Genomic DNA, 15719 nt, shown 5'->3' with positions numbered 1-15719 from the left:
ACTGTTTCTCCGGGGCGGTCATGAACGCTGCTGGGCGGGGTGGATGTGCATGGATCTTGTTTAACCCTCATACAAACCCTGTGTGGTTGGTGTCATTGTCCTCCTGTCACAGCGAGGAGTGCAAGGCTCAGAGAAGTTGGGTAGGTTGTCTAAGGTCACCTGGCCAGTAAGCGGTGGAGCTAAGTATCAAACTTGAATTTGCCTGATATGAAAGCTCGTGCTTTTGACCGCTGGACTCTGCTGTTTGCCTTCAATGTTTTCAGAATCCCCATAGTGAGGACACAGGAAAGACTTGTGGGTTGAATGATCTGGAATGCCATGTGTTATGGACTGAATGCTTGTTCTCCACTCCCCAAATTTATATGTTGGAGCCTTAACCCCCAGTGTGACTGTATTTGGAGGTGGGACCTCTAAGGGAGGTTAAATGAGGTCATAACAATGGGGCCCTGACCCCATATAATTAGTGTCCTTATAAGAAGAGACAGCAGAGAGCTTGTTCCCTCCGAGTGCACACACCGAGGACAGGCCATGTGAGGACACAGCAAGAAGGTGGCCATTTGCAAGCGAGGAAGAGAGTCATCACCAGAAACAGAATTGGCTGGAACCTTGATCTTGGACTTCCAGCCTCCAGAAACTGTAAGAAAACAAATTCTGATGTTTAAGCCACCCAATCTACGGTATTTTGTTATGGCAGCTTGAGCAGACTAATTAATACACCATGTTTTACGGAAGCCAAATTGCCAGGTCTAGGAAGGTAAATTCTTCCTTCTTTCCTCCCCTCCTTCCCTCCCTACCTCATTTACGTACTGACAATGGAGAGAAGCACAAGAATCCCGAGGAGCTCCCAAGAGTCTCAGACTGGCGGCCCATGGTTCAAACACCAGCCACAAAGTTGTTTTGTTGGGCTGGCGTGTGTTTTAAAAAAACCCACAAGGAATCGGAATGCTCTTAGGCAGGGCACACATTGTCCGGTGCTTCCACAACCACACTGCTCCCTGCTGTCCTTTGTCCCTCTATCTGCGGGCTATGTTAGGTGCCAGTGACACCGGGTGAGCTATGCTGCAATGGGGTGTGGTTCAGGGTGCCCTGGGGCAGAGTGACACTGGGCAGGGAGAAGGGCATGGGAGATGGTGGGTCAGAGGAGGCTGCATGGAGAAGGTGGCTTTGGCCTGGTGCATGGAGGATGGATGGGAAATCGCCAGTCAGAAGGGGAAGGAGTGTGCATTCCAAGGAGGGCAGCAGAGAGGCGAGGTCCAGAGCAAGGGCATGGCCTGAGCAGGGAGCAGCTGGTAGTTGAGTGTGGCTGAGAGTGAAGGTGGAGGGGCTAGGACATGGGCTGGAAGTTAGGTGCCGTGGGCACAGGGAGGCCCTGCACACCACGACAAGGAGTTTGGACATTGTCCTGTCCAGGTGTCATGACCAGCAGTCCCGGTAGGCTTTAACCAGGGAGGGGGTCACCGGGCAATCTGTGTCAACACGTGCAGAACCTGGTTTTACCACCTCCTCGTCGTGTGACTATATGCACGTGTCGCCCTGGGGCTGTGTGGTCTCAGGCACCTCATCTGTGAAATGGGAGTCATAATGGTATATATCTCAAAGGGGTATTGTGGGCATTAGAAGGACGTAAAACGTGAAAAGCCCCTAGCACAGTTCCTGGCACATCAAAGGTACTCAGTAAAGGATGGCCACCATTCTGACAGGAATTTATTACTAATCTAGTGGTGACAACAGTGTAGGAGGTGGCTGGGAGCAATCGAAGACTCTGTTTGCCAAGATTATTACAGTAAAGTAAGAAAAACCCTGAGGAAGGACCCAGGAAATACTCATAGGAGATAGGAGGAGATAAATGCAACCTTAAGATCAGCCTTCTCAACCTCTATTTCCTCGTCTGTAAAATGGGACTCTCCCTGCCTGTCCACACAGGGTCTCTATGTGAATCAAGTGAGAACAGAGATGTGAGAGTGCTTTTAAAGTTAATCAACACCAGAGGACCATATGGGTTTCATATATATATATATATATTTTTATCACACAGAGGGGAAAGATGTCTGGGGGTAGATGAGCACCTGTGGGCTCTTATTTCTGCAAACAATCAAGGCAAGAAAAGTAGCAAATGACAGGACAGCAAGACACAAGAGAGAACCTGATGGAAACGAAGCCCGGATCGTGGACCTTCCTGTGATAGCCTTGATCCTGCTGCACCCCAGTCACCTATACTTCTTGCACTCATACCTATGACTCAAAACTACTACCAAGTTCTCAGCCTTACAAGCATAGATTTTTCAAGCTGAAAATATGATTGAATGCATTCCCCACAATTTACAGGTGAAGCTGAGAGTCACAAAAGAGAGCTGGTTAAAACCTAACCTCAGGAGACATACGGCCTGCGTTCACATCCCGGCTCTGCCGATCATGAGCTGTGTGACTTTGGTCGTTATTCAACATCCCTGTGTTTCTGTGACTAGGATTACTGGGGTTAATAAGAGTACTTACTCCCACGATTGGTTTGGGGAACTAAATGAGTTAGTATGCATAAAGCACTTGGAATGTCTCTAACACCTGGTAAGACTCAGGGAATAAGAGGTACTATTACTATTTAAGGGCACAGGTTATCTCAGTGGCAGAGCTGAGAGTGCATCTTTGCATGGTCCCACACTGAAATATTTGATTCTTATCAACACACCATGTTTACTAAAGGCGGAAAATGGACTGACCTGTTTTTGGAATAAAGGGCACATTCACGCAGCCTGCATGCCCCATTTCCAGAACATTCCGGGCCACTGAAGTCTGACAGTAACTGAATAGAGCAATAGTGCCTCATGGACACCCTTCTTACCCCCTCATGTTGTACCATCAGGGGAGGCAGCAAAAAGAGCTCTCACAATTTAAAGAATTAAACAGGAAGGAGACCCAGATCAATTTGGAGCAATCAGCTTAGACGTGCTGGGCTCGGCTATCGTCGTCCTGGTACATTCATGTCGTGCATTTCCGTTTCCAAAGGTCTGTCACCACAGTCTCTCATTTCTGTCTCATGACAGATGGTGATTCGGAAAGTGGGTTCTGGCAGGAGACTAGCTGGCTCAGATCGTGCTCTGCCATTCCCTTGCTGGGTAGCCCAGGACATGTATTTACTGTCTCTGTGCCCCGGACAAAATGAGGGTGTGACAACACTGATGTCATTGGTTGTTGGGAGAGCAGGAGGATGCCTGCAAAGCCAGAGCCCGGCCCATAATCATTCCCTCGTCCAGAAAGTGCTTCTCATGTGCTTAACATGTGCTTGGGGCTGAGGACCCAGCAGCCATCAAAACACAGTTCCTCCCTTCACAGACTCGAGTGTGATGGGGGAAAGCACGCAATGCCACAAGCAAATAAACATCCGGCGCCAGGAAGCGAGCTGTGCTTTGAAAAAGACAGGTTGAGAGGATGGAGATTTGTGGGGATGCCGGCTGAGCTACGACCCTGCGGTGGGCAGGGAAGGACTCCGTGACAGCGTGTCTTTTAAGCACAGACTGAATGAAATGAGGCAGAAAACCACAAAGGTAGCTGGGAAAAGAGTGTTCTAGGCTGAGAAAGTAGCAAGCGCAAATGCAAGTGTGTGGGTGTGGGTGTGGGTGTGGGTGTGGGTGTGTTTTGTTCAAGGCTGGTGGCAGAGAGGAAGGGGATCACGTGGGCCTGGGGGTTACCATAAGGACTTTGGCTTTTGCTCTGAGTGAGACGGGGGAACCATTGGAAGGTTTGGAGCAGGCGAGTGACAATCTGACCTGTGTTTTTAAGAAGCAGCTGTGAGGAGAGGAGACAGTCGGGGGTGTGTGCATGAAGTGAGGGAGGGGCGGCAGCTAAGGGATGAGCTGAGAGGACAACCAATGGTGACTGCAGTGACCCACGTGAGAGACGATGGGGCTTCAACTGGGGGACGGGGGTGGAGGTGGCAGGAAGCAGCACCACGGTGCTGAATATGACTCCAGAGGTGCCATTCACAGCCACCAGAATGGGAAGGGTGTCCCCTGGAGGGGTGCAATGTGGTGGTACTGAAAGATGGTGGTCACACTGGGATATATTTTGAAGGCAGAATAGACAGGACTTATAGATGGAATGAGGTGTGAGAGAAAAAGAGGAAACCAGGATTATTTAAAGGATGGAGTAAACAGAGGTAACTATTTACTGAGAAGTTGAAGAATGAGAGTCAAGAGTTAATTTTAGACGTGTTCAGTTTGGGAAGCCTCTTCACAAATGTTAGGGATGATGGTGATGGTGGTGATGGTGATGGTGGTGATGGTGGTGATGATGGTGACAGTGGTGATGGTGGTGGTGATGGTGGTGGTGATGGTAATGGTGGTGATGATGGTGATGGTGGTGATGGTGATGGTGGTGATAATGATGGTGACAGTTGTGACGGTGGTGGTCATGGTAATGGTGGTGATGATGATGGTGATGGTGGTGATAATGGTGATGGTGATGGTGGTGATGGTGATGGTGATGGTGATGATGGTGATGGCGGTAATGGGGGTGGTGATGGTGTTGATGGTGATGGCGGTGATGGCGGTGGCGATGGTGATGGTGGTGATGATGATGGTGATTATGAAATGATGGCTTGGTGAGGATTATGACAAAAGCAAACACTGAGTGTTTGCTGTGTGCTAGGCACGGCTCGAAGGACTTTAGACGTATAGACTTGTGTAATCTCCATAATGTGATCTCTATTATCATCCTCATTTAATAAACCAGTGTAGTGGGTTGAATTGTGCCCCTCCCCCCAAATGATATGTCTATGTCCTAGTCCCCAGAATCTGCGAATGTGACCTTATTTGAAAAGAGTCTTCGTAGGTGTAACTAAGTAAAGGATCTCAAGATGAGATCACCCTGGCTTATCCCAATGGGCCCTGAATTCAATGGCAAGTATCCTAATAAGAAACACCTGGAGAAGGAACCCACAGACAGAAGAGAAGGTGATGTGAAGGCAGAGGTGGAGATGGGAGTGATGCAGCCACAAGGAATACCAACAACTTCTAGAAGCTGGAAGAAGCAAGGAAGGATTTTCTCCTAGCCTTTAGAGAGAGCAGGGTCCTGCTAACTCTTGATTTTGGACTTCTGGCCTCCAGCACTGTGAGAGATCAAATGTTTGTTGTTTTAAGTCATCAAGTTTGTGGTCCTCTGTTATAGCAATCACAGGAAACCAACATAACAAGGAAAACCAGGCACAGAGATATAAAGTAACTTGCTCAAAGTCACACAGCAAGCAAGTAGCACAGCTGGCAATGTTCGCCTCCAGAGTGGCTCACTCGGTAGGTGGGTATTGTTCACCCTGTGTCTCCAAGGAGGAAATGGAGATCAGAGCCTCAAGGCCACACCAAGGAACACAGCTGGTGAAAGGCAGTACCAGGCTCCCTTGAGTCTCTAGCAGGGAGGCCGGATGCCTTTCCCACTCTCGATCCCCACTTCTCCACTTTGAAAAATCCAGAAAGGCCCTTGTCCAGACCCTCTAATACTTCTTGGCAGCCACCACATGCATCCAGGGCTTTGCTGGGAATCCCATCCAATCTGGTGATTCCAGTTTACAGCTGCCGGGTCCATGTACAAGTGGCCCCAGAGACACCCTGGCGGGCTGGCGGCCTCAGTCAACAGATTGCAGTGGCACCAGGGCTCACAGCAGTCACTCAGGAGCGGCATATGATCTGGATTTCACAACCGCCCCCTCTGCCTGTGACACTGACACTGAAAACCTCCTGGCTCCCTCCCCACCAGGGACACGAGGACTGAAAAGGGAGGGGTGCCGGGGCAGGGTACACCGGCCGCCCCTGAACCTCTGCCAGCAGCTAAAATCAGCCTCTGAAGAAACAGAGATTGTCCATTTCCTCTCCCGCCGATGCCCGGGAAAATATTTTACCGGACAAAACCCAAATATTGGGAATCCAGGGAAAACACCCTCCCTCCCTTCCCCGCCCACCTCCTGCCTTGTCAAAGCTTCATCATTTTAAGAGAGATGGACGGTGGGACCTGCAACAAACAGGGCCTGTGAAGAGGGCCCAGGCCTCTTCCCACGCAGAACCGCGTCCTTAGAGCACCTAATGAGGGGAGGGCAGTTAGTTTCGGGGTTGGGGTGGGAATCGGGGGCAGGGGAGGTGTTCTACTTATGAAGAATACAATCATTACGTTCAGGTCAGCGGAGGGAGCCAGCGGGCTGAAACAAATTTGGGGGCTGGGGGGAAAGGGAGGCAAGAGGCAAAGGGATGAGCGCTATGGCTGCTACAAAAACAGGGCTGTCTCGCCCGGGCCGGCTGGCCTCTGGGGGCCCAGGGGGCTCAGCAGGCCCCCGCTCTCTCCCCTAAGGCACACACGTGCACAAGCACAGCAACACACATTGTTCTTCCGATCAAACACACGCTCACTCGTTTATTCCTCTCTGAGGACAAATTTTAAACACAGTCACAGAACTGTGACCAAAGCGAACCACTGTCCCAACGAGGTCCCCATGGCAGAGCCTGCACGTTCATCTCCACGACGCCCAAGACATGTGTGGAAGCCCTCCTCTGGAGCTGTCTTCAGAGTCAGGTTACAAGGCAACGCGTAAAGCTGGGCACATTATCGTTTAATTGCCCCTGATTCAGACCACCCTTCCCCGGCAACTGTATTTCTAAGGGGCGTGACAGTCCTGGCTCCACAGATGGGAGCCGTGGAGCCACCCTCAAAGGGCAGAGATTTGCCAACACCAAGGAGAACAGTGTGGTGTTGGGGGACGTTCTCGAATGTTTTTGGGGGTCTCGGAGGTTCCGAGCCATGGCGCCACCTTGGGAATAAGGCGTAAACTTCCCAAAGGCACAACCTGGGTGAACGCACCACCCCTTTGCATAGGTGGGTCCTGGGCATGATTATTTTCATTGTTTTCTAAAAGTCAGTTGTGTAATGTCATGGCACCTGCTCTGGGCGTGGCCCTGGCCAGGCACAGGGGAGCTGGAGAGTCACAAGGTACAAGGCAAGGCCTCTGTCTCCCTCTACCCAATGGGGGAGCCAAGACTCACACCTGCGGAGTCACCTGGGATGGTAGTGGTGGGGATCCGGGGTGGCTTCGATGCAGAACTCCACTGGAGAAGGGTGCCATGGGGGCGGGGGTCAGGGAAGGAGGAGGGGGAGGCGGGCTCTGAACCCCACTTCAAAGAATGGGGCCCACGGGAAGATGAGCGGCAGAGGACAGGGGGCACCGGGGCAGGAGGCAGGGAGGAGGGGACAGGCTCCGAGCGGTCCTGGATGGTGTGTTCAACCCACCTCACGGGGGATGGAGACTTGCAAGGGAGAGAAGGGGGAGATGGGGGAGGAGAATTTCAAAGGGATCCAGGCTCGGCAGCAGCCTTCCTGCCTAACGAATATCACTTCAGATCCCTTCTGACCGTGGCATCCAGAAATACCGCACATCCTACACAGCTCGGAGTTGATTCCGCTGCTGAGCGTGTACGACGCAGTTTCATTGTGCCTCAGTTTCTCTATCTAGAAACTAACCATACAAACAACAACAGCTACTGTTCACCGGCCAGCCCCGTTCCAAGGACCTCAACTCTTTTAATCTAGCCATGCCATAGTTACCTCACTTTTACACGCTCTTGGCTACTGCAGTCCTCGGGCTCTCAGAGCTTAACATGCTGCTTATCTCACCTCAGAGATTGTCTGGAGGCTAAAATCAAATAGCGCATATAAAAGAGGTCTTCTAATTAAATGATACTCCACCAAAGCTCATTATTGTTGTCGATGTTATTAGCATTTTACTAGGCTTCATCTACCTCAGGGTAAAGGTTATTTAAGGCCTGAGTACAACATTAAAAAAAAAAAAAGCATCACTTTCAAACATTAGCAGAGGAAAGATCCCGTGGAGACTGGCAAAAGAAAAAGTTACCCAAAGCCTGAAACACGAGAAGGCAGGACATGGGGGGGGGGGGTTTGTTTGTTTCTTGTACGGGGCCCAACGTTCTCAGAAGGGGTCATTAATGGCTTTCTGGTTCCTTGGCGGCAGAAGGAACACAGCACCTTGCCATCGGCGGCATTTTTCACAGACCGGCTGCCCGGGGGTGGACCTGAGTGCACTCAGCTCACATAAAGCATTTATTCAATGCCCAGGAGCAAGTGAATACGACCTGCTCTCTGCCATCAGAAGGCCCAGTGTTTGGAATAAGATACACTCCTTCCAAAAACAAATGCAAGTAGAGCCCCTGATTCGCCCCTCCCCCCCACCTCTGAAAACTGTTCCTCCGCAGACGTCCCCACCGTCAACCGCCCATCAACCCACTGGGAAGCTGGAAGCCATCCTTGGTTCTCCCTCTTCTTCAACATCCACAGCCAACCCACCCTAAGGCAATCTTGTGACCTCCACTCTCTGACCCACCTTCTCTTTATCTCCGTGAGCGCTGTATCATTTCTTGCCTGAACTTCCAAAGCCACCTCCCAAGTGGCCTCCTTGGTTCCACTTTTGCTCTCTCCCCTCTCTACCACGAGATCTTCTAAAAATGTAGATAAGATTGCAGTACTTTCCTGCTTAAGCCCACTAAACTGAGAACAATCCAAATTTCTTTACCAAATCCTACAAGGCCCAGTGTGATGCGACTCCTGACTGTCTTTCCCACTCAGCATCAGCCTGAAACCGTCTTCTCTCCCCCGAGGAATGGGCAGAATCAAACCTACCTTCCAGGATGGTTGTGAGGCCACTAGGGGTGGGGAATACCTAAAACTGTAAACCAGAAAATGCAGTACAGTGTAACCTCTATTCCATTATAATTGGGCTTTTGTGTTTTGACTCTTGTTTTCATGGTTTCCAGTTCATTGATACCTTTTATTGTTTGCAATTTTATATCCTTTTCAGATATAAGGATATTTATATGCACAAGGTAGTACTGAAAACTACCATGCCAGCATCTTGGTATTCCAAAGATAACAGCCCAGCTATGGTGTGCTTAAAACCTGGACAATATTTGTTCTTCCCGGGGCAGAAAACCAAAGTTTTAACTATGCAGTCAGATTGCCAGAGGCCTAGAGAGAGATCTCATTTAAATGATGAACCAGTTCATTCTCTCACAAAAATGATGCAAGAATGTGATCTTCAACATCTCTCCAACATTTTCAGTAGCAGCAGATAACGTTTATTAAGCCCCTACTTTGTACCAGTCCCTGTATTAAACACTTTTAATGCTTTACCTTTGTTAATCTTTACAACAACATTAAGAGGTGTTATAATTGTCCAGACGAGGAAGGTGAAACTCAGAGAGGTTAAGTAACTTACCCAAGGGCACACCGCTAATGAGAAATGTCCAATCCTCTGTCTATTTTAATAGCCCATGTTCTTTTGTTCTACCCTATGTGTGTGGCGGGCAGGAGAATCAGGAATGTGTCTATCTGTGAAAGGGGAATAGGGATAATTGGGAGATGGGGGTTTAGGCAAGTACAAGGCCACCAAGCCCTATGGATGCAAGGGATTTTGGGCAGTAGATTCTCCTTAACTTCAAGCTTCACTCCTCCGAGTCTTACGTTCTATCTTACAAAGTTAGATGATGCCCAACAGGTTTCCCCATAATCCGTGAAAAAGAGTATAAGTCTCTCCTGTAAAGGGTAGTCACTGCCTTTTTGTTATTTACACCGAGAAATGTGTGTGTGCATGCATGTGTCTGAGAGACAGACAGAGAGACAGAGAAGGTGCTCTGGCCAGAGAGATTCCCAGAGCAGTTTTCCTGTCACTTCACTCACTGTTTGCAAAACAATCACCCAGAAGGAAATAGCAACAAGACCACCAGGGCAATACCCTCCTTCTACTGTCAGTTCTCTAGTGCCCCAAAACTCGCTGTGCAACTTCATGCAAGTTACCTCCTCTCTCTGGGCCTCGGGTTTCTCACTGGTAAAGTAAAACATCTAGATTCCTAGAATTTCATCCAGCTTTCAGACTGGAGTGATGCTCTCAGATCCATGATCTCTTTTGCTATCACCACCTCCCTGAGGAGACGGGTAAGTCAGACTGGCCATGGGAGGCTGGGGGAAGGTGGCATGGTTGAGTGGCAGACCCTGAACCAGAGCTATTGACTTTCGATGCCAATTCCAATGTCAGTAGACTCCACCAAGCTGCCTTCAAGGGTGCGGACAGAGCTTGTGCAGGACCTATGCATGTCTGTCCTCTTAAAACAGAAAGGGTAGCACGCCGAAGCCACTGTATGGAGGACTCTGGCCACGCCAATGGATCAGTGTTTGAGGGCAGTTCCTTCGTTTATTCCCTCCTCCCTTCCTCCCTTCCTTCCTTCCTCCCTCCCTCCCTTCCTTCCTTTTCTTTGCAGACGGAAGAGAACAGGTAGAAGTAGGAGATGCCGCCCAAAAGGTATGGATGGCTTGAAAAACTTGAGATCCCTGCCAGACATAAAAATAACTGAAAACAAAACAAAACAACACACACACACACACACACACACACACAAGCATGATCTGTGTTGTGTGTGTGTGTGTGTGTGTCTGTGTTGGCGAATGGTAAGATTAAAGAGCCAAGTGTGGAAAAAGCCCTCATGGCCACTTGTATTTCCTAGTTACTCTGTGTTTTATATGTTTGCACAAATCAATGAGCTTCCTATTAAACAACAGGCCAATTCTCACATGTTAGAGGGAAAGAAGCTCCCCCACTAAGACGCACCAGCTGGGAGAGTTAAAGTCATGACTCAACCTTCTCCATTTCTATCTGTTCCCTGGGATCCGGCACCAACAGTTCTATTCCAGGGCGCTTACAGGCAAACAGAATGTTGGCCAGGCCAGAACCCACGCAGAACCCCAGCAGGCTGGGATCCAGCAGCAGACCACCGTTTTCACCCCGGGAGCTCAGCCTGCTAGAGCTGCAATGGTCCATGCTTACACGAGGGGTCCCTTCAAAGTGGGTGAAATGAGGAGACGAGCAGCAAGCAGGCTGTCCCGCGGGTGTGAGCCAAGGGCCACCACCAGCAGGGTACAATTTGTGGGGAACTAATGAAAGCCTCCTCCAACCAAAAATCCCACCCCCAACCTGGGTGGTGACCCCTCTCTGAACCTGGCTGGAAACTCTCCTGACACTCCAGGCAGAGACAGCAAAGACAGGCCTCGTGGGGTAAAGAAAGTAGCCCAAGCTTTCCTCTAGGAAGTCCTGGTGGTATTTGTAGCAAGTGCAATCTTAGACGATCACTTAATCTCATCCTTGGTTTTTGAATCTGCAAACCCTATATAATAATGAGAGACGTGGATCGTAGACATCTAGCACAGGGCCTGGCAGATAGCGCGTATCATACTAAATGGTAGCTGTTATTATAATATCTCAATAATTTCGAAGGTCTCTGTTAAAAGTTCACGTGCTGACAGGACTGCTCCACCCCGGCCGTCGCCCACGAGTAAAGACACCTTTGCTGGCTGGCTCGGGAAATGAGCTAGGGCAGTGGTTCTCCAAGTGTGGTTCCCTGCATCACCTGGGAATTTGTTTGAAGTGCGCATTTGTGGACCCCCCTCTGAACTACTGACTCAGAAATTCTGGGGGTGGTGCCCAGTCATTTCACGCCCCCGCCCCGTGACTCTGATGCCTGCCAAAGTTGGAGAATTATTGAGCTCAGCAATAACTGCCAAGTCTGGCTGATGAGCAGAATTTCCTGGGAGTGTTTAGAGGAGAAATGCAGGTTCCTGGGCCCATCTCCCAGGGACTCAGAGTCATCAGGTTCTGGGATGCTGCCTGGGAGTCGGCATTTTAATAGGCTCCTCAGGTGATTCCACTGAGCTAGAGGTTGGGTTTGTTGTGGAGAGAGGAGCACAGAGGCTGGAAGAGACCCAGGGATGGGGGTTCCTGGGAAGGGACTGGGAGTGCAGGCCTGGCAGAGCTGGGGCGCTGAGATGTAAGAAAGCACTGAAGACCAAAGTTTTCATAGTTCTATAGATTTATGAGATGGAATCTCCTACCATTTTCCACCCAGGGAAATTGAGCCCCAAAGAGAAGTGACTATTCTAAGTCCATGCAGCTCATGCTTGGAAGAGCTGGGACTTGAGCCAGGGGTCTCCCTTCCAGAGCCAGCGCCCTTTCCACCGAGCCCCACAAGCTCATGCTCACGTGTTCCCTCCCTCTCAGCATCTCTCTCTGTGCCGAGCACCGAATCCACGCGCGTTCCCTCAGTGTTGACCATGAGGGTGAGATCTAGGGAGGAGTTGGAGTCAGACCTCAGACCTGAGTGCAAATCTAGGCTCAGTCACTGAGTAGCTGAGCCATCAAGTCACCCTCTCAAGGCCTCAGTTGCCATATCTGTAAAATGGGGATAAAATTTGATGTCACAAAGCTGCTGAGCAGGTCAGCAGCTGATGACTCAGGCAAAGGTGCTCTCCAAGCTGTCCATCACCCCCACAAGCACAGGGGCTAGAGAAGAAGGAGCAGGGCTCACTATGGCCTCTTGCCTAGAAGCACTTACCATCTAGCTGGGGCAGAAGAAACACACTCAAAGCAACTGGAGAACAAGGAAGCGCTCAGCTCCACGCCAAGTGCAAGGTCACACCTCAGTGCCTTTGCTCGGGCGCCGCTCTGCCTGGAACACCGGCCCCCAAAAGCCTGTGGGTACAAGAATCCCCGGTCATTCGGCTCACAGTCTGGGCCTGACTTTCCCCACCCGTGAAGGCAGGAAGTAAAGCTCGTTCAGCTTTGTGGCCCCGGAATGTCTACATCTCAAAAGTGTGCTCAGGAAGTGGCTGATTCAGGTAGGGGGGCTTCTGGTCAGAGGGGCCTTAGAGACCTGGAAGGGCCTTTTCATGGGGGCACGTGCCTCAGAGAATTCCTGTAACGCCCCAATGGGGCGAGCATAGTGGGGACAAGGGCTTCAAACCAGCCAGAAGCCACCAGCCGACTCCTGGCCCTCCTACAGGCCCCCAGCGTGTCTATCATCCACCCCAGGGACCGAGGCTCTCAGGTGGGGTTGGCGGTTCCTTCACAGTCAGGAGGGGAGGAAAGTGAAACAGGAAGCATCAGCTCCACCCAAAGCGGCACCGACATCTACTGAATAAGGGAAGACACTAAGCAAGTGGCAGGCGTGCAGGAAACAGCGATCCAAACTAGGGTTCCCGAGGATCTGGTCATTTGTTTCTCCTGTTTCTCCCTCTTCTGGTCTGGAGGATCCAAGGAGGTGTCCAGAGGGAACAGGGCACTGCAGAGTGAAGAGCTCTAGAGACGGGAAATTTCTCCCACTGCCCCTAGGAGCAGTGTGACCTTGATCATACCACGTCAGTTCTCAGGGCCTTTAAAATGGGTACCAGGTGAATAAGGAACTGGCGGATTGTTTTCCCCTGGAGGATAAAGCAAATAACACAGCTAGCAGAGTGAATGCCCCTGGTCCAGCCAAGCAAAATAGGTTCAAAGCTGGCTCTGGGTCCTGGCTGTGGTCTTTCCATGGAAAACTGATAATAACAACGATGGTGCTGAAGGTGACAACTCATCTTTACTGAGTGTGTACTGGGCACCAGGAACCGGGCAAGCACTTTTCATTCATTACGCTGTTCAATCCTCGCAATGACCCTTATGGCAGATACTATCGTTATTCCCATTTTACAGTTGGGAAAACTGATACTCAGAAGAACTGATACTCAAGAAGCAGGCTTGCTTAGCTGGGGTCAGGCAGCTGCTCTCCAGTCCGTTTTCTCATCCATCAGGCATGCCAGGATATTCCTGCCTTCACCACCTCGCAGGTGGGCCCAGATTAGCTGAGTCCCACCAATGTCCACCTTCACTCACCCCCAATTTTAAAAGATTTTGTCTCTCATACAGTAATTAGTTTCTCCATTAACAAAATAGCGAAGCATTTGTGTAAGTGCTGAAGTTTCTGATCAAAACAAAGTAACCATTGTCACCCACTTCCAGCCCAGAGTGAAAACAAAACAACCCCCCAAACCCCCTACCACACCACAATATTTTTAGGCAGCCAGTGCCACTGTATCCTGGGTACTGTACAACTTCCACTGGTTTCTGGAATACTGACTCCCATTATGTGGACTTTTAGGAAAACACTGGCCTAAACAATTTCTGAGGTCTCTTCCAACACCAAGTTCAACAAGTCTACAAAATCGATGCTGTCTTTCCATGTGCTTGGTTAATTACGAATGTGTAGTCACGTTCTTCTTTTGTTTGCTCAGTCCTAGAAATGCAAAACCAGGGAGGACCCTTGGAGTCTAAAGGAGGTCATCTAAGGATACCTGTAGCGCAGGCCTCTGCCACTTCACACAGAGGGTGGAAAACATAGGGAACTCCTTGGACCCGAGAGGCTGTAGCAGCTAAAAATATAAACAAGTTCAAGAAGTGTGTAGATGGACTCACGGAGGAGGGGACGATGGGTGAGGGGGATTAGGAACGTCGGGTCTCGTCCTTATACCCCTGCAGCTTTCTGTTTCCTGTCAGCAATACAGTATCTGGCGGGCAGAACACCGACGGTTCCACTGACAGCATAGCTGATGTTCTCATGCGAGGAGATTAAAAAAGGAAGGAAAACAAACAAAGAAAAAAAGAAACGAGTGTATACGATAGTTTCCTGCTTTGACATCTAACTTCTATGATCAGAAAAAAAAGGTCCATTGTAGGAAATTTAGAAATAAAAGAGGAAACATAATCTCTGATTCCACGTCTAAGGATTAACTGCATTAACATTTTGCTATGTTTCCATCTGTGTGCCTGTTTTTTATTTTTATTTTTTTAATTTTTATTTATTTTTATTTTATTTTATTTTTTTTGGTGGTTACTCCTTTTTATTTCAGAACAGTCTTTTGTTTTATGCATTTTTCTTCTTCTTTTTTTTTTAAATAAAAACTCTGTACAACGTGTATCCTGCATTTTTCATTTAACATTAAAAAGAATCACATTACTTAATAGACATGCTGTTGACTTAAGGATTTCTACTATTTATTTACTTAACAATGAATTTATTTAATCGTTGAATTATTTTATCATTCACCTCTTGTTGGACATTGTTTTTCTTTTCCTAATTTTCTACCGTATAAATAATGCTGGGATAGACATGCCTGCTGACTTCTCTTTGGAGAAATAACAATAAATCTCAAAATCTTGGAGTGCACCATTTAATAAGTTTCTCTTACATAGACAAAGGGCCGGTGAGGGAAAGGCGGGCGAGGACTTCCCCAGGGAGCCCTGCGTCTTGCTACAATACCATTTTAAAGGCTCAGCGCTTCTGGCACTCACTCCCCTATCCTGCCCTTTCCCCTCCTTCTCCACAGCTATTTATTCATGCTGAAGACTCTTGCCTCGGTCCCTGCAAAACAGAGCACTTAGAGAGCTAAAGAGACTCGCAGCCACAATAAGGACCTACTGGATAGCACAGGGAACTCTACTCAATACTCTGTAATGGCCTATATGGGAAAAGAACCTAAAAAAGAGTGGATATAGGTATATGAAGAACAGATTCACTTTGCTGTACACCTGAAACTAACACAACATTGTAAATCAATTATACCCCAATAAAAATTAAAAAATAAAATAAAATAAAAATAAAATTATATATATTAAAAAAAAGAGACACTCGCAGCCACTGAGCTGCAGCCCCCCAGGACGTGGCCCTTATTAGAAATGCAAATCCTCAGCTGACAAACCCCAAACACCCAGCTCACCAGCCCCCCTCACCGCCTGCCGGGTCGGGTGGCCTCTGTCTTCCATTTTACCTGAATGAGCTGAAAGGGAGTTGGCTGGGCTGTGGATGAGTCATCTGAGAAGGAAA

The 15719-nt window shown here is 49.1% G+C and overlaps 1 protein-coding gene across 4 annotated transcripts in view; it reads right to left on the bottom strand.

Moving 5' to 3' along the window:
- Nucleotides 1-15719, bottom strand: part of ZHX2 (zinc fingers and homeoboxes 2) — a 170774-nt gene that overhangs the window by 109701 nt on the left and 45354 nt on the right. For 2 of the 4 annotated variants that reach the window (XM_061172170.1, XM_061172174.1), the window contains exon 2: nucleotides 12423-12559. The exons of 1 other annotated variant lie outside the window; for it this stretch is intronic. The gene's annotated coding sequence lies outside the window, so the exon portion shown is untranslated. Of the gene's footprint in view, nucleotides 1-12422; nucleotides 12560-14311; nucleotides 14363-15719 lie in introns of those variants that run through there. One more of the 4 variants, XM_061172171.1, reaches the window with a different exon arrangement.

This window comes from Eubalaena glacialis, chromosome 17, assembly GCF_028564815.1.
Source record: "Eubalaena glacialis isolate mEubGla1 chromosome 17, mEubGla1.1.hap2.+ XY, whole genome shotgun sequence".
Taxonomy (NCBI): domain Eukaryota; kingdom Metazoa; phylum Chordata; class Mammalia; order Artiodactyla; family Balaenidae; genus Eubalaena; species Eubalaena glacialis.
The sequence above is the reverse complement of the archived record's forward strand: the minus strand, read 5'-3'. Positions and strand labels throughout refer to the sequence as shown.